Genomic DNA, 25,101 nt, shown 5'->3' on the forward strand with positions numbered 1-25,101 from the left:
CGCTTCATGTCAAGTTAGAAGTTAATTTTGTTCAAGAACCCGACCATGGAAGAATTTCGTTTCTTCCGCTACTGTTTTCCTAACAACATAATTTAGACAACTGACTTCATACACTTTGTGGTGCTGCAGAGTGTTCAGCTCCTACAGGGTTATCTGTGTGAGAATTGTCAGGAGCAGTTTCAATAGGAAAAGAGCAAAGATGAAAAACTCTTGAGTGATTTTGGGGACACAAAATTGAGTCTCCATGCTCCTTAGAGAAAAATGACATTCACATAGTAGAAACAATTGCTCTTCTTGCTACCTTACATTTATGAGGGGATTTCTTTCCAGGAAGTTCAGAGTTCAGGCCACTATGTCACACTCTAGGCAATGCAGTGAGATAAAATAGGTCTCAGAATCATAAATTACAAATAATAACTCTGCAGAGCAAAACTGATTTTGTGCACTCAGGCACCAGGATTAAGTTAATGCCACAAGCTCTACTCTTTGTGAAAGGTAAATTTCTCCTGCCTGAAGAGAACAGCAATAATTATTCAAAATTCCTAAAGTAGGCCAACCATTTGTCCAGAGGGCAAAGAAATCCTGCTTGACTGGCTTCCACTCGAAACCAGTGTCAAGTTCCTGACCTTATGAACTCCCCAGAACAATATTAGGTGGAAAAGGAGGAGCTTTTCTTAACTTCTTCCTCTCTCTCATTTTAAAAATCAGAGTAGACAATGCAGTTACACTTGTATTGGAAGTTACAGATTATTTTTCAAAGGGAACTGTTATATTTGATAGCGGCCTTCCATCCTTTATAAGTTAGGTGATACATTTATTAGTTTCCATTACTTATAATGATAGTATTCCTTAAGAGAATCCTTTCTTTCCTTACATTGTGTGATGAGTACATTAATGTACCTATATGTCAATAAAATTATGAAGATACTATCCTAGACAGCAAGTAAACCACACATGTCATTTAAACAAAATTCAAACTTGAAAAAAAAAATGCAGGAAACAAGAAAGCCCAAATACAAAATGAGGAAAGCTTTGGAAGTGAGAACTCAACTTGAAGTGTGAATAGTAATCCACTCCCTTTTTCTCTAAGTATTATCTAAGTGAGACAGTGACAACAGATTCCAGAACTGAAAGAGACTTGACTGTCAGAAGCAGTGGGATGTCACAGATCTCATTTAAAATTAGGAAAAAGGTATACTCTTGGAAGATAAAAATAATTCATAATGTTCACAATAAAATGTATATAGACTCGCAGAAATTATAGAACCCTCCTAACATCAATGAACTGTCACTTCACATCTGAATATGTCACCCCAATACGAATATCAGTTAAATCCTGTATAATGAAAGAGGGTAAATTCTTACCTCTACTCTATCAAGTTTTAGAAAATTATCCATACCCCACCACCCCTTAACCTCTGACTGAAGGTGGTAGCTTTTGCTTGTCAGCCCCATTGTTCTGACTTCTACCAAGAACTACAGGTGGGTCATCATTAGCCATGACTGAATTCTTCATAAGTACAGATTATGAACCAGATGCTCTACCCTATCTCCCGCTCAAGGTTGAGTTCTTGAAATTCTGACCACAACCAATACATTGCAAAATTCACTTGGAGCAGACAGGACTTGACTTATGAGAAGACACACATGATTTCAAAACTGGCTCTAGTTGGGTGGTTTTACAGTTGCTGATATGACATGATCTGTCAAATCAAACTTTGATCATAGGGAAAACATTGTCACATCCTGATATATTCTTCATAATAAGCAACTTGGATAATACTCCTACTCCCGATTTAAAGATTAAAAGTATCTGGAGAAAGAACTAATCTCTCTCTTCTTGAGATATCCCCTCCAGGGCAGGCCAAAGGTATACTGGGAAAAGCAGAGAAGGGAAGCTTATCATTTTTCTTTCCAGTGTACCCTCAGCTGTCAATTCAGCAGCTTTCATAAGAACTAAACCTACTTTTAAAAAAGGAGAGCTTGAAAGTGTTTTACCATTAGCTATTCTGATTCTAGTTCATGCCAGGAAGCAAAGGTTCTTATTATACCATGTTCTATTTTTGATCTAATCCATATCAACCGCCTGAAGTCCCAGCATGGTAATGCTGGGGAAATTCTTTGATGATAATTGGAAACTGCACTGCCTTGCCCCTTAAGTTATACAATCTGACTGTCACTAGGAGTGTCATTTGGGGTAGGATATGCTAGAGATAAGAAAGAGCTTGTGTGAAGTATATGTGGAGGACACAGAAGCAAGCGAGAGCCTCTTGTGAAAGTTCTCCTGTTGGTGAGGTTGGGATACGGAAGGAAGAAGGTATGTGTCCCTGCCCTGCTATTTTGGCGCCTCAATATCACTCAGCATCCTCTCATTCAAATACCTGACAGCACTACCTTTACTTTCTGCACAGACAATACGATATGGGAAGAAGAGTCACTCTGAGCAGCAGTTATTGGAAACAGTTAAATATAACACCAGGCGTTAAAACCTGGCACCTTCTTGTCATGATAAAGATTGTAGCAAGAACAGGAAATGGCATAGCACAAATCCGTTTTCAAGATAAAGATCTCATGAATGTAAAGAGCATAGGAAATGGAACAAATGTAACCCATTCCATTACCACCTTCAAACGGTAACCTCCTTGTCCTAGTCACATGCCCTACTTATGGTCCTGATTAAAGCACAAAGAAAAGCAAAAGAATGACATTGAAGGAACACAAGAGGCCCCCCCCCAATTTATTTGTGTGTGGGTGTGTGTGTGCACGTGGGTGAATGTGTCTTCTCCTTTGAATTCTGTGCATCAGAAAATTCCCTAATTCCTTAAAGCTGATTCCCTAATTTTGACTTGAATAAGCAGGTGATACAAAGGAGGAACAAAGAGGGTAAAAGCCAAGGAGTCATTTGGGAATATTCACTCTTCTCTCCACCCCATATCAGACTGGGGAGACTTGACCTTTCCCTAAATAGAAAGAGCAAACAAAGAAGATGGCCGAATGCCTTTCTCTCTTCTAGTACTCATAAATCCTCAACTTATTGAGGAAAATGGAGCCTCTGTCTCATGGTGTGTTCCCTCTCCCTTCTTCGAAGAGGCTGATGAGGGCTCGACTTGATTAGGGTTCATCTGAGCACAAAGGAGAGTCTCAGGAACACAAAGAAGCAGACCTGGTTGAGTTCCGTCAGTCCAGATCAAAGTTGATGATGCTATCTTCCATGCCTGTTTGACCTGATCATGTTTTCACAGATCTGTTTCCCTTGCAAAGCTCTTTAAGTAGCATTATGTGAAATTTATACTCATCTCACCCCAAGATGACTGTTTCAGATATGAGGGGGAGTAGTAAGGAACGGTGGCTGAGTTTGCCAAATAAATACTAGAGAAGTTGAAAGCCAGATTGCCTGGAGTACTGTGCCCACACCCTTCCTCAACCAAATGTCACTCACTCTGCTCAGCTGGCTAGTAACTCCTTACATGGCATCCAAGTAAGTGCACTATACATTTTCTTCTACTGGGGATTTGTCCAGGCAAGCAAGCCTGAATATACTTTACATTTCAGGCATCCTGGAGGTCTGTCCTTCCCAGATGATATCCCGAATACCACATGGCCCTGGTTAGTTAATTAGGAGCGCAATAGTGTTGCTTGCCCTGTTTATATGCCGTTTGTTAAGTGACATTAGGAGATTCCCTAACGATTTCACATCTTAAGATTATAACTGGTAGTCTTCTGGTCAGATGCCATGCAAAAAGTTTTCTTTGGGGCATACAATTTCCCAAGTATTCTATTTTGAATCCCAAGAGAGATTACACTGGAATTTATCTTTTCAAAGAAAGAAAGGAAGTCCTATGTTTTAAATGATCTAAAAATAAAATCAATTAAAGCACTGAAAAAATAATCATTTGGGAGAAATTCTACATGAGAAAGAAACTATATTGGAACATTGACCACATCATTTCTAATCCATGATGCCTTCATAGGGGTTTTCAGCTGATTGTATAATGTGTGGTGAATCAGAACAATGGGTCTGTTTTACTTATTGATAAATAATCTATAATTGTCATTTGAAAATTTTATGATTTGGATAACGAGAATCTATGTTGGATTATTAAATACATCTCTATGCATACTTTTTCTTCATACTATTTTATTTTTTTCTTGTCTTCCTCATTCCAAATCATCAGGTTTTATGTGTACATATCTTTGCAACGCAGCTATTTATCTTCATTCTTTCACTTTTCTGTGGGAGACATGATTGTTCAGAAAGAGAACTAAAATGAGAGCAGATGTCAATAGCTGTGTAGCCCGAGGATAATTCCTTAGCATTTCTGAGTCTCAAGTCTTTCATTTTGTAAAATGAAGAGATTGGTCTACTTGATATCAAACGTCCCTTCTAGCTCTGAAATCTAAGAGACGTTGCATTTCTAGGAAATCTAAACCTCAAGCATAGATACAGCCATATTTTTTGTTGTCAGTGTTGGTCTGTGGATTTTTAATTAACATCACATTGAATGTCTTTTTTTTTTTAGGAAGGTTTTATCTTTTCCCATGAATATTGAAGTTCTTTGTCACCTATTTATTACCTATTGATCTTTATCTTTACAGGTGAGAGGTACTTTGTTGTCTTCTGTATCTGTTTGCTCAGTATTCCTAAGGAATAAAGATATGAGAATAGAAAATTATAAAGTAACTAATATGGAAAGTTTGCAAAGCAAAAAATGAACCCATGGTGAGAAAGAAGGAGGAAGACTATTTAGTTAGGAAACTGCACGCAAAATCTTCATAGTAAGTGAATTAGATTTTTAAGAATTATAACTAACCAAATAAAGGAATAAGTTTTTATACATAAAGTTCTGAACTATATTGGTCAGAAGGATACTTGTCTTCTGATAAATTACTGGATCCCAGGTTAATGAAAACAAACAAACAAAAAGCATTCTCTGGACATATAATTAGAAATAATTTTCCAATTTAGAAGCACAAGCCAAGACCAACTTTTCTAGTTGTGCCCTAACTAGAATTACCCAACTGGTAAGGCTGTTACTCTCCTTTGCTATCTGCTCTGTTCCAGAACTCTCTTGAGTAACCCAGGTCTCTTTCAAAGGCTTTCACACTGTGAAACTAATGATAAGAACAAGCTGACCATCGTAAGGTGCCATTTTCTACCCTAGAAGTGTTATCAATAGAAAAAGGAACTTTCTTTTATCTTACCCAGGGATTTCATGCCATTTTAAATTACCCCATTTTAGGGCCTATTTCCCAATTCCATTATCATTGGGTTAGTTGTTTATTTAAACGCTTGAAGTTACCTAATTTGAAATTACTTCCCACCTAGAAAAATTAACCAGGGATTCATAACACTCCATCTTGTGTGTGAAGGATATAAAGATTGTATTGTGAGCAACGACAAACTGGTAACAAGATGTCATCTGCATCAGTAGCTGGTGACTAACAAGCGTCCCTGTGAATCATGTGACAGCTTGACTTTAAACTTGTGGTTTTATCCTCGGTGGGGGTCAGGTGCCAAGATGCCTTTGGTTAAGCTAATAAACGGACGATCAAGCAGATGTGACTTTGTCACCAAAGAGTAGGCAGACTATGGAACAAGTAAATCAAACACTATAAACCTTAATACCACTACAAAAGAACATAGAAAAAACTGTTGTCCTGAAGATTCTATTTTTACTGCCTCTCTTGTCAGTGCCAAGTATCATTTCCTCCATATCTGACCATCCTTACTAGCCTTTTGGAAAGAGGGAATTCATGTGAGTTGTGATTAAAGAACTGCAGACAAGGTGAAGGTTCATTGTTGTCTTTAAATAATGGACCAATATACCTAGTCATGCATCAACCCATTTCATTTATGAACCATCTAAAATATATTTAAATGAGTGTTGGTATTTTCCACTCATTTGAGCTGTGTGGAGAAGCCTAGGGGATGTGTTATAGGGCACTCTTTACCTTGGAGAGGATCTGACAGAAGAAAAATTGAGTTAAATATATGTAATCATGTTCATATGACTATACCTAAACTTTTAGGTAAGGAAAAGGGTCCATCAAAACTATTGTGTGCAAGTTGTAACCAGTGTGCAATGATATTTCTGGAAAATTCTATTTCTCCATTTTCTATTACAAGAATAAGAAAGCCTTTATGAGTAAAGTAGATTTTTGAGCTAAGTACTGAAGACAGTTGAGGAATGACTGCAGATGAGAATGTAGTCAAAGGTCAGGTCACAGAGCAGCAGGTAAGGAAAATGGAGAAATAGAGCAATAGGTATAGGAATGGGAATGTTGATAGATGATAGTTTTAGTATTTCAAGTTAAAGCTTTTATGATAAAAGGAAATTTTTCCATTTTAATTTTGTGTAACCACCTCTCAAAATTATGAACATCTTGGAATATTAGAGGGAATAATTCGCCATGTGGAAAAATAAGTAATTTAGACAATAAAGAGTTTTTCAGAAAAGATTAATATGATCTTAGCAACAGAAGCCAGTAGTAGCATTAGATGATCATATATGTAAGAATAGGGATTTAAAAGTGAATGATGAGACAAGAAACAATAGTTAGGACCAATGATAATCAGAACCCAGATTAGAAATGCAGCTAAAACAATATGGAATAACAAACTATCTACCCATAGTAAACTCTGACATTATTAGGGAATGGAATTTGCTGAGGCCTGTTATCCATGAATTTTTCTGGACAAGGAAAGAGTGCTGCTTACAATACAAGACTGACTCTCTACAGTTAACAAAAATGAAGTGTTTTTCCTTCTTTCTTTCTTCTCCCCTGTCCCTTTGGAAGTAGATTTGGATTTGATTCTGATTTCAAATAAAGTAAGACATATACAGTTAAATAAGAAAATAATCCTGTTTTGTACTGATTCAAAGGGACTTCAATTTTTATAGTACCTTAAACTTGGCCTTCCAGGTGGCGCAGCGGGTTGAGCGCCGTGCTGTGAAGCTGTCTACAGCCTCTGCAGCGCGGGTTCGATTCCCAGTCGGCCAGGGAGATGGCCACATGGTGCAGCAGACCTCTCTTATCGTGCCCGCTGCTCCCCTCAGCAGTGTCTTTGGTCAGTCTGCCTGTTCTGCTCCCGCTCTGTCTCTGGTGAATCCTCTCACCCTCCCACGCCTCTGGCCTATTCCCAAGTTCTTGTATAAATAAATAAATCTTTTTCAAAAAACAAAACAAAACACTGACAAGAATGTAGAATGCAGAACAATATTTAACAATTATTGGGCATCTTTGATCTTGGATTCTATGTAAAGGGCTTTACATATGTTTTCCTACATATTTAATCAGTATTCTCTATAGGATCATCTCTTTTTCTGCTTTAAATAAAAACACTTTATGCATATTTTGTATAATATTGTTAATCAGTTAAATTGTATGAAGAAAGAAATGTATGAGGGAAAAACCCAGTGAGAAATGGTAGCCTCCTGAGAATAGAGGTGTTTGGGGAAATTAAGGAAGTCAGGGTTTCTTTTGGATAAGTTTATCATTAAGATATATAGGTGAATAGCTAGATAGCAACTTTATTTTATTTTTAACAAAAGAGCCTCCAAAAGGAATCCTTCATCCTGTTGGAACTGGAAAGTTCTGTAATCATGTATGGTTGAATTTGAAAAGAAATATTAGGGCAGAAAGACTAATATTTTCAATCATGCTACATTTCTGAATTATTACTGCAATGACTTTAATTTACTCCAGGTTTCATGGGAGTGTAGAGCAAATTTTGTGGACGAATAGGAGTCTTGGCAATATTAGAACAGATGCAAGATATCTGAAATAAGACTCGCATGTGTCTGTGTATCACTGGAAAAGTCAGACCTTTATCGTGAGATATCTTGATGGTGGAAGATTCACTACTCGCAAAGGAATTTTATTTTGATGCCACACACACTTATTTCAGCACATATGTGGTAGGTCACTCTGCACATTCCCTGAAGAACATCACATTGAAATCCCTGAAGATACATTTTCTCTAAGATGCTTCACATCAAGATTGAAGATAGTTTCTCCAGAAAAGAAATGCCATTGCATGTATTTCACTGTGTTCTTTAGCCCTTTGGGGGTCTCTCTTTGTAGTGCATAGGATAAAATAAGACAGTAATTCCAAGTCACAGTAAGTAAGACATGTTTGCCATCTTTCCAAATAAATAGTAGGAACCATAGTTGCCAAGCACTATTGGACATAGCAGTTGAAAAAAATCTGAATCTCTCATTTTTTTGCACAAAATTACATTTTATTCTTTTTAAGCAATAGAACTTAAGTAATAAAACTGAATTGGAATTTCTAAATTCCAATTTAAGTGTAATTAAAAAGATTTCCTCTTCTCTAGGTATACAATCTCTTGTATTATATTAGTATTTATAGAGGGGGTTTTATATACTGCTCCCTTTATGTAACAGAATAAATAATAATGGTAATAGATGTGAATAGAAATTCCCCTAAGGGAAGGTTGCAGAGGAATAGGTATTTAGCAAAGTATTCTATCAATACTTTCTGTATTAGAATCAATGGAACAAACATACAAGGAAAGATTTTAAAAATAATATATTGAGAATTACAGTACATATTTATAAAATGTGCCTTGTATATTTCAGTCAAAAATAAAATCCTAAACTCTGAATTCTCAAAACTACAAATGGCATCCAAAACAGGAATGGCTAGCTAGAAAACTAAAAAATCAAATCAAGGATTTTTAATATTTATCACTAGGAGGAAAAGTTCTGTCTAAATTTTCTCCATTACGAAGCATCCCACCACATTTTTCAATGATATTTTCCATCATGCTTTCAAGTTTGAGTTTAAATATACCATATGTAAGCACAGAACTTAGGATTTGGAAATGTAGAGAAGCAGAAGTTCACAAATGGTTGTGAGAGTAGAATATCATTTGGCATTTGCATGAAATGTTTTCCCTCAGTGTACTTTCAAATCCACTACCTTGTTTTATTTTAACAACATTCCCATATTATGGGTAAATTTGGCCTTTAGATTTATTCATATTTTACTGTAGAAAATGAGCCTGCTATGTGCCCAAGGAGAGCAATATGGAATTTATATTCAGACCCCAACTCTATACCTTGATGTTCTTTCCAGTAAGGCTCGATGACGTTGAGAGAGTGGGATTAGGTTGAACTTTATCAAAAAGTTAGAAGTGACTCTGTAACAGAGAAATTCTTTTCAAAGGAAAGACAGACAGAGAAGAGACTTGAGAGTTGAAGATCATGCAGTTTTATAATCCGTGGGGTCTATTTGGTCAGCATTTGTATCTACACCATCGTGTGTGCTTTGTAGTAATAACATTTTTCTCTTACAGTATCTTAAAAACCACATATGTGCTTTCAAAAAATATTACCACAGATCTCAAAAAGAAATTAAATTACAAATGATTATGATACAAATTCCTCCTGATTCTTACTTATCCTCATTGTTTTCCCCCTAAATCACTATTTTCATCACTTCCATTCCAAGAAGTAAAATTTTATGAAATGAAGTGACTCTATTTGTCTATAGCTCTGATGTCCATAGAAACATTGTTCACAAATGCCAATTTCTTCATGACTACTTCATGTGAATTCTAAATGATGGTCTTATACCAAATAAGACAGACACTATGCATAGGGTTCTTTTCTAGGAATTTTTGCTAACGATCTTTTTCATTTCTCTAGAGGGAAAAATAACCTATGCATTAACATTTTTAATCCAAAAAAATTGGTAAGGCAGTCATATAGCCTACCAATTTTTAAAAGATGTGTTGTTGTTTTTTTGGGATGAGTATGTAATCTCTAATGAGTTAAACTCAATTTCAATTGGCAACACATATTTATTTCTAAAATGTCAACTCCTTACTTGAATTTCTGAAAATTATTTTGTTACCAAAAAATACTTCCTTCACTGATTATTGAGTTACTGAATTTTCCAAATTTTAACAGTAATTCAAGCAAGCAAGTTAAAACTACATAACAGACAGTGGACTTTGTAATTCAGGTTCTAAGTCTCCTTTCAAAATTGTTTCACATAGCAAGATTTTAAGTACGTAAGGATCAGGATCGGTGTTTATATTTTTGTTACTCTTCCAGCATCATCGATTATATTTCTGGACAAATAATAGATGTTCTATAAATGTCTGATTGCTTGAAACAAACGCTGGTATCATCTTCCTCTTCCTTACCCTCTTAATGATTCATTTTTGCCAAAGCCCAGTTATGGGAAGTTATTCCAATGTTTGTGAATTAAAACATTTAATAACTAAACATTGAGTTTAATAGGAGGTGATTAGAACTGGCCAATAGGAATAAGTGAATAATTCTGAAATAATGAAATGGTGCAGGAGTAGCTGTAACAGTCAGTTTTATGTTTGCAAGGAAATGATGAGTGGGAAATTAGTGACATCTGACTAAAAACCAGTGCTCCTGGAAGGTGATATAATAGCTTTACACTGAAAAAAAAAATTACAGGGGAAATCAAAGCTGACACGGTGAAACTGCATAGAAAGAACAGAGTAGAATAATGACAGTGTCGAGCAACTAATGGAGTTAATGAGGCATGACGTGATGGAACTAAAGATCTCATGTCTTTGAAAACAACTAGTTAATTTAGCTGACTAATTTGCTTACTTTTCCACTTAATCTCTTATAGATGCCCTGGTGGTCCCCTTCTCTTATACGTTATGCCATTTCTCAGAGAATTCTCAAAAGAATATTTAAAATCAGAACAATATACTTGAAAAGAAAGAAATGTTAGAAATAAAGCCTTTAACACATTTACTAAAGTGATGATCATCTAACTCCAAAGCAAATCCAAAGTTGTTTCTCTGAATGAGAAAATATGAAAGAAAAATGAAAGTAAAAGGTAAAATGTGTACCTCTAGCTTTTCTGACTCCAAGAAAATGTATTAATTTGCATTTTTGTTAAGAGAAGAAAACTTACTATCTGCCATCTTAAAAGTGTGTTTTCGAGCTATATTTTCATTGTTAAATTATTCTTGAACTCCTGTGTTGTAAAGAGACTCACCAATAGCTTTTTCATGTTCTTCTGTCTTAAAAATAGTAGGAAATGGGTACAGAAAGAGCTGACAGAGAACAGTAATGAAAGACCTTTGAACCCTGCCAAGCAAATGCTTTAAAATGGCAGAAGAGTTGTTTTTAAGGTAGCAGTCGGTGCCCATCTCTGAAAGCTGACTTAACGTGGCTAGACGATAGACATCTCTTTTGGTGAGCTAAAGGGTCTCAAACAACAAGAGATGTTTTATCTTGGTTAAGCTGATAATTTGTCCTACTTAAGCAAGCAATGCAAATTTCCTGCAAAGCTCTTTGCTCATTAGCTTATAATTAGGGTAATAAATCTGGAATCACCAAACAGATCTGTGAAAACATTGTAGGGCTGTTAATTGGAGAATGAGATTATCCTATCCTGTAGAAACCAGGAAAAAGTCTGCAGATGTCTATTCAACTCTGAATGCAACGTCTAACTGTGATGCTACATGTAATTATCATAAATTTAACCCCTAGCATGAAAAGGAAGAAACAAAGTCTAGGGGGCATGAAGACCTTTGAGTAGTCCATGTAAAAACCCAAACTTTCAGATGCATTTCTTAAAGTTAAGAATATAATTCTAAAACATGTTCATGAATCTGTAAGTGGTACTTTCACACAAATTTTCATACATGAACATTTTTGCAAGTAAGCATTTACTATGCTGCTGGGGGAAACCAGTGGCCCGCAGGTATCGAGCGATTAGTCAGAATTCACATAGTGAGTCAAAATAACATGTCAAGGAGAAAGCCCAGAAGAGGATTCTGCAAAGCACAAAGTTCACACTCTGCCTTTAGTATACAGAATGCTGGAGTGGATAGATAACTTGAACTACTCTAGAGACAAAAGAGAACTGCAATGTCATGAAAAATCAAGCAATTCTACTTTTTCTCTTCCATGCAAAATTGTTAATTCTACATAACTAGTTGTGCAAATTGTTTGCAACTGTTTGCAAGTTGTTTACAAATAATGACCCCTTCTGCCTCAAGATTCCTATTAACTGATACCAGCCTAAATCATGCCTGGACATGCTGTGTATTTTCTTTTTATTTCTGAGCTCCACCCAACTTGTTAATTTTCCTCATCACTCAAGATTTAGAAAAAGTTGATTCATGTCAGCACCACACCATGGAGATTGACTAAAGTTAACTTCAAGATTAGGGTAGACATGACCTCTCTATAGAAGAACCCAAGACTCCATGTGTTTGTCCTAATCCAGGTGAGACTGAAGCTGACAGAACTGAATTTCTTTGTGGTGTGTGTTACTGCTGAGAATATGTTTCTTCTTGCTCAAAATGTGAAAAGTTGAGATCCTAAATCTTTCCAATCTTAGCAGAAGAAACAGGAATCTCCAGTAATCTATTTACTCCAAGTATTTGGGACTAAAATACAGACTTTTTGCTAAGATGAAACCATTAAGAATTTAGAAATATATATCCTCTATTTGAGAAGGAAAAGAGAATGTAAAAAGCCAAGTAAAGCAAACATGACATCTATATTTTATCTTTAGAAGTTAAGCTTCTGAAGAAAAGATCAGGTGGAATTCGAGTATCTTTTAATAGGTCAACAGGAAGATAACTCATTAGGTAGTAACATTAGCTAAAAGACCAAATAGGCATAGTATTTTTATCTTTGGATTTAAATTTTAAAAGTTTTTTAGTAGTCTGGCTGCAATTAAAAATACACACACACACACACACACAATTCAGCCATTGTTTCTGAATCATGAGAACTTGATTTTTCCTTCAGCTGTTAACTTTAAAACAGTTTATTTTTTGCTCCCTTCCTCATTCTGTAATCTGTCGCATATATAACCACTTAACCACTTATCCTGTCCATTCCTCATATGGAATATTTAGTACTGATTTACAGTTTACCAATATATATACCCTTGGTTTCTTGGCCTTTGTCATAGTCAAATTATTATAAAATGTAATGAATGTTCATCTATAGCCAAGAAGTCTCCCAAACTCAGTTTAATAACTACCAGTTTTTCAAGTTAATAAAAGCACCTTGCCATTTTCCTAAAACAAACAAACAAACAAACAAACAAACAAAAAACTGAAACAGCTGCAAGCAACATTTCCCTGGCAGATCCACAAGCCCCATCCAGGGCTTGAGTCCAGATGGGTATTTAACTAAACTAGAATGAGGGACATCCAGAACTTAGATAATGAACGAGAAACTGCCTTTAAATACTGCAGGCTAAATCAGAAACACAAGAAACAAAAGTACAAAGATGAAAGAAATGCATTAGAATTTTTGTAGGTTGCTAGGGGGAAGGAAATAAAAGGAAAACAGGAAGAAAAAAGGTAAAGGGCAAGTCTAGAACATATCAAGATAGTCTGAAGTTTCTAACTTGAGGATTTATAATTTGAGTACATTTCAGTTTGCGGCATTCCAGGAGAGAATCCCTATTCTTGGGGCATACTAGCGTACCTCAATAACACATCCCTAAGAAACTCTGACCATAGTCCTCTCCCATTCCAAGTAGTGTTACTTGAACAAAACAAGGTACTAAATCCTGAAAGTATACCCTTCTATCCCCAAGGCCCACATCCATCCCTAAAAACTTCCTACTACTTTTTGTGTATATGACAAAGAATATCCTGGGTTTTTATTGTGCACTAAGATGTTTGATAGTTACTCTGGGCAATATGGATGATCCTTAGGTGTCTTAAAATTCCTCAATGGCTGACTGGGTTGCCTTTTCATTGCAACTTAAGACAGAACATACAAATAGATGAAATCACTTTAGTAAACAAAAATAAAGTACACCAAATTTGTCTTTATAGCTTAATCCCAATCTGTCCTTTTTTTCTCCTTTTGGAATCTCAACTAGAAAATTCTCTGCTCCTTCTACTTGTTTTTATACTTTTCTGATGGTCTCACCAACATGCTGGTTTCTTCTGGGGGAGTTGCATTTTAATACAGTATCCAATTTTGTAAGGTGAGGCTTTGTCCCAGAGACTTTTCAGTTACTACACCCTGTTTACTCAAGAGACAGGCTTTGAAAGTAAACTGTATTAAGGTGAAGATGGAGGAAGTGGCAATGGTGGGTGATTTTGTTCTCCTCCCCAAGCTTTCACACTAGATGCCTTGCTAGAGGCTGTCCCAGTGGCGCTGCTGCACACCCAATTCCAGGAGGTATTAACTGGAAAATTTGGAACTGGTTTGAATACTTCTAGAGTATTCTAGAAGTATAAAATTCTGAGACATAGAACTCCTGGTGAACAAGTAGGGTTTTATTCTGCTTCTAAACCAGGCCTCACCTCTCTTCTCGCCTGAGCAATTGTACCCATTGTCCCTCAGATTCTGAAGCAGCTGGGGAAGACTGGAACATGCATGTGTCCCACAGTGTGGCAATGTGTGGGCCACGTATTAGTGCAAGGGAGAGCAATTTTCTATTTCTTTTAACAATTGTAGAATAAAATATTCACAGACCATTTAAAAAATTCAACACGAATATTATTTCTGTCTCTCTCCCTCTCTTTCTCTGTGTGTGTGTGTGTGTGTGTGTGTGTATGTGTGTATTCCCTCCATCTAGATTAAATGTAGATTTAATATCAGTGAAAAATTTGGAGCCACTCCTTGGTTACTAACATGTTAATGTTTGCCAAAAGACAGGACAATTGTCTAATCGCATCCTGAAAATAGGCCTATCACATGGAAAATTGAGAATTTTGCAAACCTGAGTCAGGAGTTGCTCATTACTGGCCTGGAATCTGATCCTCTTCAAGCCATTCAAAAACACAGAACAACTAGTTGCTGAATTGAAAGTGAGGATAGGTAGTTTCAAACTTGAGTCATATGAAGAATAGGTCTGAGGATGTAAACCCCACACTTAATTTTTAACATGAGGGCAAATGTCAGGATTATCTAATTCAACCATCCAGATTTCATACACAAGAAACCAGACCAGTTACATTACTTCTCAAGGCAAATATTTAGTGGGAGTTAGACTGTTTCGGTTTGATTACTAAATTCAGCATTTTTCAGTTGTGAGGCATTAAATATGTTACTCTACCTCTCTTTGCCATAGTGTTCTGTCTGCACAAATGGGACAAGTTTGTGGAACTATCTCACAAGGAATAGATGAATCTATTCATACATATAAGCCACTTAAATTAGATGTGAACAGTTTGTATTCAATAAATGATAAACTCTCTCTGCAGTTGTTCCATTTGAAGCATTTAAATATTTCCTCATGATTTTTAGAATAATTTCAAATACAGAAAGATCCATTTATATACATTCCTGGAAGAGATGGCATCTCTATGAATTTTAGAATTAAAATACAAAACATTTTCAATATTCTTATATGAAAATTAAGTGGGTCTTTAGCATGAACTTGGGTCAGATTTGGAGACATGTAGTAACTCACCATGTTGGACGAGCATGTCAGGTCTGGTAAGCTTAGGGGAATGGGGAAAAGGAGGTGGAATAACCTCCCCATTCAGAGATAACACCTCCCCACCTGCTCATAACTCAGACATTTCTGTACTTTGTAGAAGAGAGGGATAAAAGGAAATGATGAGGAAAGTTAGACTCATATAACTTTGCCTTTCTTAGAATTTCTCTTACTGTGAAGGTCGTCCTTTCTCTTTTTAGCTCTATCAGTCAAGGTCAAGCTCTTTGTGAAAATTTCCCAAAGTCCCCAACCCCACTGTCACCTTTTGATCTCATAAAATTCTCACAATTATTGTCACTCTGTTCGTTTGGAGGCCATACACTTAGATGTTAATTCCAAGCGATACTCCAATGACTTTTCTACCACTTTAAGGATTTGCTAGTTTTCTGTTAATATTTTGTTGCCCAACTAGAGGTTAAGTAACTTGAAATTCTCCGATGATAACCCCCCTTTTTTAAAAATAAAAATGGATTGACCAAAGAAAGAAAAAGAAAAGTAATGAAGTAAAAGAAAGCAAAGCACCATCGTTCAGAAGAATTTGCCAGAACAACTCAAATACCAGCTTTGCTCCACAAGCCCCACCCAAAAACTAAGCAGGACTGAAATGGACAAAGTAAAGCCATAACAAAGCTTGGTAAATATTTAGCTTGTCTTGGACTATTGCAATAGATTCCTAGCTAATCTTTTTGCTTCCAGTCTCTCTCCTGTGCATTTTCTACACCGCTGCTCAAAGGATCTTACCTCTTTTAGACACTCAATTATTGGGGTTTAACTGAATTTATAAGCATGTATTTTGTTCAAGGAAAAACTGTTACCGTAGTGATTCAAGGAATTATATCAATGTTACGCTGTTAGTGGAAGGGCACTATTCTGGCAATTTAAAGGGTAAAAAAGAAGGTAGAAAACAAGGTTTGGTATAATGTATGCAGGTTATTTCTAAACCCATGAGACTGACTGTGATCTACTCTCTCAGCAATCATAGCAAAATAAGCATTCTTTATATATAATTCTCCATATGCAACATAAATGTGATTCTTATTTGTCCCACCAGAGTAATGCTGATATTAGAAACTGTAGTTCAGGGAATAATATACATTTTATAGATTTAATCATTCAATCAACAAGTGGATATTCAGTGCCTACTACATTCCACACATCAAGACTGATAAAATATTTCAGAAATAAAACAAATGCTAGGAGGTCATGAAAATGTTGCTTTTGTTAACTGTGACAAGATAAGTGCTTATGGGTAAAATCATACCTGTTGAGCCAGTCGAGCTCAGAAGCAGGAACAGATGCCACATGGAAATAAGGAAAGTTTGAGAAGAGTTTAATATCCCTTTTATGAGCTATGTACAGGGAAACTACAGGGCCAGAGGTACACTAGTGTGAGAAGAAGGGGGTGCACTAGCATGGGGGGCTCTGCACAACACTTAGGCCTGAGGGAGTGGGGGGGTTACAAGAACATGGAGACAGAAGCTGAAACCTTTGAACTCCATGGGGCTGGGGTCTGAGGCTCGCATATCCCCTCACTCTCAGCATACCCTGCTAAACCTGACCAGTGTGAGGCCCTCCTGGGGTCCACACAATTCAGCCACACTAGCCACAGCACAGTACAGAGAATGAAACCCAAACACTCAGAGATATTACTCAGCACCCCCTTAAAACTTCCTTATTACCTATGTAGTCAGCATGGGCTGGTCAAGCAGTGCAAACTCTGGATGAACGCGTGATGTAGAGCCATTTTTAAACCAGCACAATCATAGCTTGAGATTCCTTAAGGCACAGTGTCCGAAAGCTGTCAACATCGATGCTGTTTATAGACAGTTGAAAATTAACAAACCAAGAAGAAAAAGATCATTTCGGATCTGGCTTGGCTGTGTAAAACTTACTACTAATTTCAGCCATCTGTATTAATTGCTTACCACTTACATCCAATAACCATGCAGCACAACACTTATGCATCACTAAACAGGTGTCAAGTTAACCTCACACTAACTTTGCAATGTTAACTTTATGTAACTAGCTCAGGTCATCTTTCAGCAGTTTTTTTTTTAGATTTTGACTCATATTCTCTCTCATTTAACTCAAAGAAAATATTGGTTTCAGTGATATTCTGCCCAATCATGTGGTCTCCAGAGATCCAAGAAATAAAAAAAAAAAAAAAATGATGGTGGCTCCTCTAGCAGTAATATGACTTTATTTAGTAGTGCTTTAAGCCCAACCAAAGTCCAGGATTGGGTTATCAACTAATTTCAGCCATGATATAAAGCAGAGAAAAACTCATGCCAGAACCTTTATAGCTCTTAAGTCATAGGACTCAGTATGCTATGAACTGCCACCAGGAGGACCAGCTGGGCAAGGGGTGTGCTATCTTTAGCAAATGTATCCTGATCACTAAAACCACATTCCATTTTTGCACTTGAACTAATTCTTGATTATAGCATAAAACTGGAGACAAGCTGACCTACCCTCAAACACCAGTGATTAAAGTTATCATGATGTGTTAGGCTTATATATTTGCATTTCCAGTAATGAATCAGAGCTCTTATTACTGAGTTTATGCATTTATTCTCAAGATTCATAAAATTTTTTCCTTCTTCTTGATTCATGGAGAATAGATGTAGTCTACAAATTTTAGATTGTTTAAACTGCCAGACAAAGAGTGCCCAAAAAATTCAAATAATTCTAAAATGGTGCAGTTTAATTATATCAAAAAATCATATTTCAGCAGTGGGCCTAATGCTATAATTAAGTAGATTCAAGGTACAATATGGTATGCATTTAAAGGATTAATTTACTTTAAAGAATGTTCCCTTTGATCCTAGCAAATAGTCAAGTTACTCTTGCCTCACTTCTGGATAAAGATCTATACTCAGAAATTTAAAAGAGGGAACACATGTGAGATGACCATATTTCATAGCTTTCGAAATAACATTATCTTTAGGGTTTCCAGCTCACTGGAAATTCATCTTCCAGCATCGCGGGACCTCTCACAGTCAGCAGTTCCTCATTGCAGGCCTTCACTGCTGATAAAAGGGGAGAATGGTTATATTAAGACCCAGTGTGCACCAAGATGGAAGGTAACTTGGTGATGGAGAGAATCCAATTGCTTGCATCTCTGAATCCTTGTGTGCTGATGTGTTCTTGGCCTTTAGACAATTTGCCACAGTTGTACAGAGAGGACTGCTACACTAATCACTTGAATGTCAACAGGCATTAACTGACTCTCCATGGTAAACGAATGATGAAATTGAGATAGTTTGAGAGTAGTTTTTATGGAGTTAGAATACCTACTAAATAAAAAAATAAAAAGTATAGCTGCCTTATAGTGTTTGCCTAATTTCTACTACATAATTCAAACCATTTCATTATTTAATTCTTTAGGCAACTCTGTGAGGTAGAGAGTTTACCCACCACATAGATGAGACAATGAGATTAATGGAAACAGCACAATTACCCAGGATCGCTTAGTATATGTAGGAAGAGGAGCCTGGATTGAAGACCAAATCTGTCTAGTTCTAAAGTTCCTATCTTTTTCACTCTTCTTAGCAACGCATTTTGGTCTTCCAGTTACGGCTGGATTTTTTTTTTTCTCCTTGGAGATTTCTCCATTACCTGGTACGCATAAACCCACAGCTTATCTCTGACTGTTCTCCTGCTCTCTACGCCATCTCAAACATCTGACTCAGAGTAATCTTCCTGAAGCAGCAAGACATGAGATTAGTGAAGCAGAAGCCCTATTATGTCACTTGGGACAATGCCCTATGGACTGTGGTTGGTAGATTACTGTCTGGAAAAGTCACATTTTGGAGGGTGAGAGATGATGATTAATATAAAGTCTTTTATCAAGACCAATTTTAAGAAATGTCAGAATGTCCAAGTTGTTTTTTTTTTTTTTTTAAGAAACTTGCTGGCAAAACAATTATCTTTTTTCTCAAACTTTTATTTTTTAAAGTAATGTTGCATCAGAACAGCATGTAAGTTTCAGGTGTGAATCCTTATAAATCAGTCTATATATATATATACCACACTAAGTTCACCACTAAAAATCCAATTCTATCCTTCATAAAGTTGACCCCTTTTCTATCTGATTGACTCACCCTTATGCTTCCTTCCCTCTGGTACACATAATTTCATCTTATAGTCTAAAGGGAAATTTTAATTTTATTTAGCTCATTTGTTTTGTTTCTTTATGGTCCTCTGTCACCCACTGTTCTGGGAGGGCTGTCAGGAGTTAACAATTACAGATTTCTCCTTTCCAAGGCTTGCTCTCACACTTGTGCTATGGATCCCATCCCTTCCAAATTCCTTAAGAAACTTGTTAACACATGTTTTACCTTCATCACTAGAATCTTTAGCTTCTTCTTCATTCCTTTTTTTTCCCTCAGACTTCACCAAAAAACGTTTCGTTTGCTCTGCTGTCCCCTCTAGCTACCATCTTACTTCTCTCATTTTCATTAACAAACTTTTTAAACAAATGGTCTCAATTCTCTGCTGTCATCTGTTTCATATAGCCTCCCTTCAGCCTCTGACATTCTGTCTGCCTTCCCACTACCCTTTCATGGATGTTAGTGGTTCTCTTGCCAAATACATTGGAAAGTCGTTTTTCTTGGTGTCTCAATGGCATGTTATTTTAAATGCTCACTCCTTGAAACATGTTCTTCATTCTTGGTTCCCTTGTGTCTTTTCCTCCAACTTTAAGTAGCTTCCTTTCCTACTCCCCCTTTGGTATTTTTATTTATTTTCTTCTATTTTAGGGATTTGTTGTAGTTGTGACTTAATGAGGGTATTAATTTTAGCAGCTTTATTGAGATATTACTTTTAAGATAAACAGAAATAATTAAAATATACAGCCATATATTCTGATATATTCATACAACTGTGAAACTGTTGCCACAATCAAGATAGTGAAAATACCCATCACCCCCAAAAGACTTTTCATGATGTCCTATACTCACTCTCTCCTCCATGTCCTTTAATTGTCCCTGACTTCATCTCTAAGCAGCCAATTCTTTGGTTTCTGCCACTGTAGATTTGTTTTCATTTTCTGAAGTTTTATAAATGGAATGATAAAGTTGTCCCATGTTTGGCCTGTTTTTTTTTTTTCATTCAGTATAATTATTTTGAATTGTTGCATGTATAGATAGTTCATTCGTTTTTGCTCTTCAATATGAATTCATTGTATAAATATTCTAGACTGTGTCTGTTCATTTCAATTCTGTCTATTCTTTGACTGACAGCTGGATTATTTCCAGGTTTTGGTTGTTACGCAGAAGCATCTATGAAGATTTGTGTGTAGGTCTTCCTCTAAATATCTTAATACATAGGTGTGGAATGTATAGATCTTACAGTACTGTTGTTTACCATTAAAAAAAAAACTGGTAAATCAATTTCCAAAATGGTGTATATTTTACATTTCTACAAGTAGTATATATGCAAGTCAGTTCCTCAAATACTAGCACTTGATATGCTCAATATTTTGATTATAGCTATTCAGATAGATGTATAATAGAATCTCAGTGTGCTTTTAATGTACATTTCTCTAATGACTCATGACATTCAACCACTTGTCATGAGTTTTTCATCTGTAGGTCTTCTTTGAAGTTTGTGTTCTCAACTTTATCAGGTTTTTTTTTTTTTCCTTATTGAGCTGCCTGTTTTCTTATGTTAAGTTTGAGAATACTTTATCCTAATTATAACTCCTTTATCATACATACGATTTTTGAATTTTTTTTTTATTCTGTGGCTTTCCTAACAATGTATTTCAAAAACATTTTTAATTTGGATGAAATGAAATTTATCGATATTTTTTCTTTGCTAGTGTGTTTTTGGTATTATAACAATTCTTTGTCTAACCTGACAGCACTAAAATTGTATGTTTTACTTTTTGAAATTTTAGTTTTAAGTTTTACGCTTTTTATGTTTGTGATACATTTTTCAAGTTAATTTTATATTGTGGTGAGAGGTATGAATGAACATTTTATGAAATGTGAATATCCATTATTTGTTGTAAAGATGCCTCTCTCCTTTGAACTGCCCTTGCAACTATGTAAATATGTATGGAACTCTTTTATCTCACTTTATCAGTTAATGTATCTACTGCACTAAAATCACACTGTCTTCAGTAGGGCAGCTTTACAATGTCTTGAAATCAGGTAATACTAGCCCTCCAACATAGTCCTTTCCCTTCCTTTTGAAATTCCCCAGCTGTGGCTATTGCTATTGGTTACCTTTGTGGACTTGAACATTTCTCTCTAAACGTAACTGGCCTTAGTGAGTTCTGGAAACTTTCTCATAATTTCCATAAATGCTTTTGCTGAAAGGTTTAAGAAAAAAACTAAACAAAACACAAAAAAGCAGAACCATCAGCACCAGCTTCTCCTTTAAGTTCCAGATCTGTGTCTCTGCCAATAAACAGACAATAGTACTTGGAAATCTTATTTCTTCAAGTTCCGAACCCTTCTGAACTTCTCCCCTGACACCCTCCTAGAGGTTTCCCTCTCAGCTTCATTGTATCAAACCCACCATCATTCTCTCTGTCACTCAGACTTGAAGTACCTGTCATCTCGGACTTAGCTCTGCCCTTTCTCTGATCCAGTAACCCATCAGACTGTTACCATATTTTTTTTCATTCAAAATGTCTTTTGTGTGTGTGTTTCGAATCTCCATTCTTACTGTTTTCATATTCTTATATTCTCATGCCTGAATGACTGAGAAGTCCAGTTGACAATTCCACTTTCAGTTTCTCCCTGCCCCAAGACTTTCTCAGATTTATCTTTCTAAAGCACATTTATTTTCAAGTCAAACTCATACCCGGAATTTTCATTTCTAGTTCTGTATCTATTTTTCTCTCTTCTTCTAAATTGCTCCAGACATTTACACGTGAACTGGCTAGTTTTTAAAGAAGTGTTTTCTTAGTAGAAGGGGATTTTAAGTAACATTTAAAGATTTGTAGAAATGCAGTGAAATCCAGGAAACATCACGAATTTGGTCCCCCGTCCTACTACTCTGTTTAAACTGTATGTTTAAAGTTTTTAAGACTGAAATACACCCAATCACCTGGCACTGAATAATAATGGAATTTTATTTAAACTTCTCCTACAGTAATGGTGAAAATTCTTTCATGTCTCTGAGACTAGAAGGTCTCAAGACCATTAGAGTAGCATTTTATAGTAAAGAGCACAAATTCCAACAAGTGTTGTTCATTTTAAGTTAGATAAATGCCCACTTACTAGTTGAACTTCCCAGAACTAATACAAAGTCATGGGAAAGTAACACTTTTTATAATTGAAACAAGTTTACATAGAATCATTAACATTATGAAAATGCCATAATTAGAGGAAAATATCACAGTTTGCTATCACAGTATAAAATTATTCTCTTAAGTCAAGAATTCACCTTTTGTCCCTTGAACACCAAACAAAATACTTACACATGGTAAGCATATAATATGTATTCAGAAATTTAATTCACTGATACTTTCCACAATATTTTTAATAGTCAACGGGCCAATTAGATTCCTAATTTGCAGGAGAAAAAAGAAAATGTAATTCTAGAGTTAATCTTTTTTAAGCTAAGAAAATAAAATGGAAGACCTGAATAAGAGCAGAGAACCTATGAAATAATTTTCTGATGTGTAATGTCAATTTATTGGTAATGATAAAACTTTAGGGGAAAAAAAAAAACCCAGTACACCATGTTAGTGGAATGATTATCTCCCAAGGAGTGCAAGTTCTTTCGGAAAGACTCCCATATTTCAAGGACGGGCAGGTTCAGGTATATGAGTTTGTGTGGGGTAAAGGTGTCGTGACCAGAACATGCTACTGTAACACTGGAGCACATATAATCACATGCAGAGCAACTTCATAGGATTAAGTTTTCTGTGATTCTTATGCGTAGAAGGAAACTAGTTTACTTTTTGTCCTCCCACTTCATGTATAAGGAATGAGGGTCAAAGAAGGGTACTGTTAACCTCACAGCAAGCTAGCCCAAACATCACCAATGACTGCAGGTCTATATTGCATTAACTTTCACCTGCTCAGGAATGTGCAATGCTTTGTTTGGATGAAAACACAAGAATTCAGGTAAGCCAAAGCAAACAGCTTAGCCAAGAAGATGATTCAGCTTATTAGGACATGGGCAGGCAAGTGGAGGAAAAAATGGAGAATTAAAAAAAAAAACAAAAAAACCTGCTATTTGTCAGGAAACACAATCTCCCATCCTCCTGCAAAATCAACAGGACATTTTAACTTTAAAAAATAAAATAAAATAAGTGGTGATGTAGAGTAGGAAGAGTGAAAGTTGGGAAAAAAAGATGTAGAAATAAGTTGCATGTGCATGCAGTGTGGTTTCTGATAATTTTAGAAAGACAATTTGAACACAGAAGAGGTTTGAACTGACTTTTTAAAGGGGATGAAGAGGGACATAAGAGAATGAACTTGTCCATTTGAGCATGTTTTTCCTCCCAGTCCTTACTGCTCATCTGAAAACAAGAAGTAGAGTAGGTCAGGAAAGAGGTTATGGTTAACACTGCAAGATGAAAGATAAGCAGCCAGGCAGTTAGAAGCCAAAGCATTTTATCTAGAAGAGCAGGTCTGGCACTGTTTCCATCTTGATAAGAATTAGATTGGAGAGCTTGTTTGTCTACAGACTAGGATGGAGTGGAGGGTCTCAAAAAAGGGGACAAGGAAGTTGGGGGCTTAGTTATGGAGTTGTGGCAAACCACTAATGTAGTGATAAGCCCCTCTTTTGTGTTTTATGTCTACGTGAACTTTGAAATTGTTAGACTTGTCTATTTAGATAACATGGCCGTGTTCCTTTCAAATGTGGAGACTTAAATATCTAAAAAGTTTAAATGGCCTAAGCAGGGTAATCCTAGTCTAAAATTTTAAGACAACAGCTAACTGGTTGGGCCATTGACTCAAAACCTGACATCTGAATTTATGTCCTCTTCAAATGGTAACTTTATCTTCATTCTGAAACAAACGTGCAACATACTCTGAGTTTCTTTTTAAAGTTTTTCCATTTGGCTTCATTTTTTTTTTTTAAACAGATAACTATACAAGCTTCCACCTTCATGCTACTCTAATTTGATAACATAACAGGCTGGAAGTAGCTTTTGAAATATAATTATTAAAACTGACAAAACTATAAGGTCACCAAGTTCTGTTGTGATAACAACCAGGGTTGCAAAATCAGCAGCTTTTTTGGGAATTTATTTACTATTGCTTGGTATCTTGCTCCATTATAGAACCAGGAAATCAGACATTCAAAATGAAATGAGTTGTTTTTTAAAATAGTTGTTTTTTAAAATAGGTATACACAGAAGTCGGAAAATCATGCTTTATGACTGAAACCTATATAATGTTTTAAATCAATGCTACTTCAATAAAAACAAATTTGAAAAAAACAAGCCTTTAAAATTATTTTAGTGGCTAATTAAAATGATTTTAATTGGGATGGGTTTATGCTGTTCATGCTATTAATTGCTCCAGTAGAAGTTTATTGAATATGTAAGGTAATTAGTACAGGAAGAAGCATTATAGGATAGATACACTCCATAAACCTATTGGGGTTTATAATCTATACAATCTGAGAAATATTGCAAAACATTTATAGCCCAAATGATTAGATACTAAAACAAGTTT

General features: G+C 35.9%; 1 protein-coding gene across 14 annotated transcripts in view; it reads right to left on the reverse strand.

Moving 5' to 3' along the window:
• Positions 1-25,101, reverse strand: part of LOC119256170 (ribose-phosphate pyrophosphokinase 1-like) — a 301,237-nt gene that overhangs the window by 264,667 nt on the left and 11,469 nt on the right. For 7 of the 14 annotated variants that reach the window (XR_005127650.2, XR_005127649.2, XM_054700049.1 and 4 more), the window contains exons 2-3: positions 17,131-17,264; positions 4,575-4,641 (exon numbers count right to left, since the gene is read on the reverse strand). The exons of 2 other annotated variants lie outside the window; for them this stretch is intronic. The gene's annotated coding sequence lies outside the window, so the exon portion shown is untranslated. Of the gene's footprint in view, positions 1-4,574; positions 4,642-16,712; positions 16,736-17,130; positions 17,265-18,412; positions 18,430-21,684; positions 22,207-25,101 lie in introns of those variants that run through there. 5 more of the 14 variants (XM_054700048.1, XM_054700050.1, XM_054700052.1 and 2 more) reach the window with 5 other exon arrangements.

The sequence above is a fragment of the Talpa occidentalis genome, unplaced genomic scaffold (assembly GCF_014898055.3).
Source record: "Talpa occidentalis isolate TD23 unplaced genomic scaffold, MPIMG_talOcc4v2.1 talOcc4.3, whole genome shotgun sequence".
In the NCBI taxonomy this organism is placed as follows: domain Eukaryota; kingdom Metazoa; phylum Chordata; class Mammalia; order Eulipotyphla; family Talpidae; genus Talpa; species Talpa occidentalis.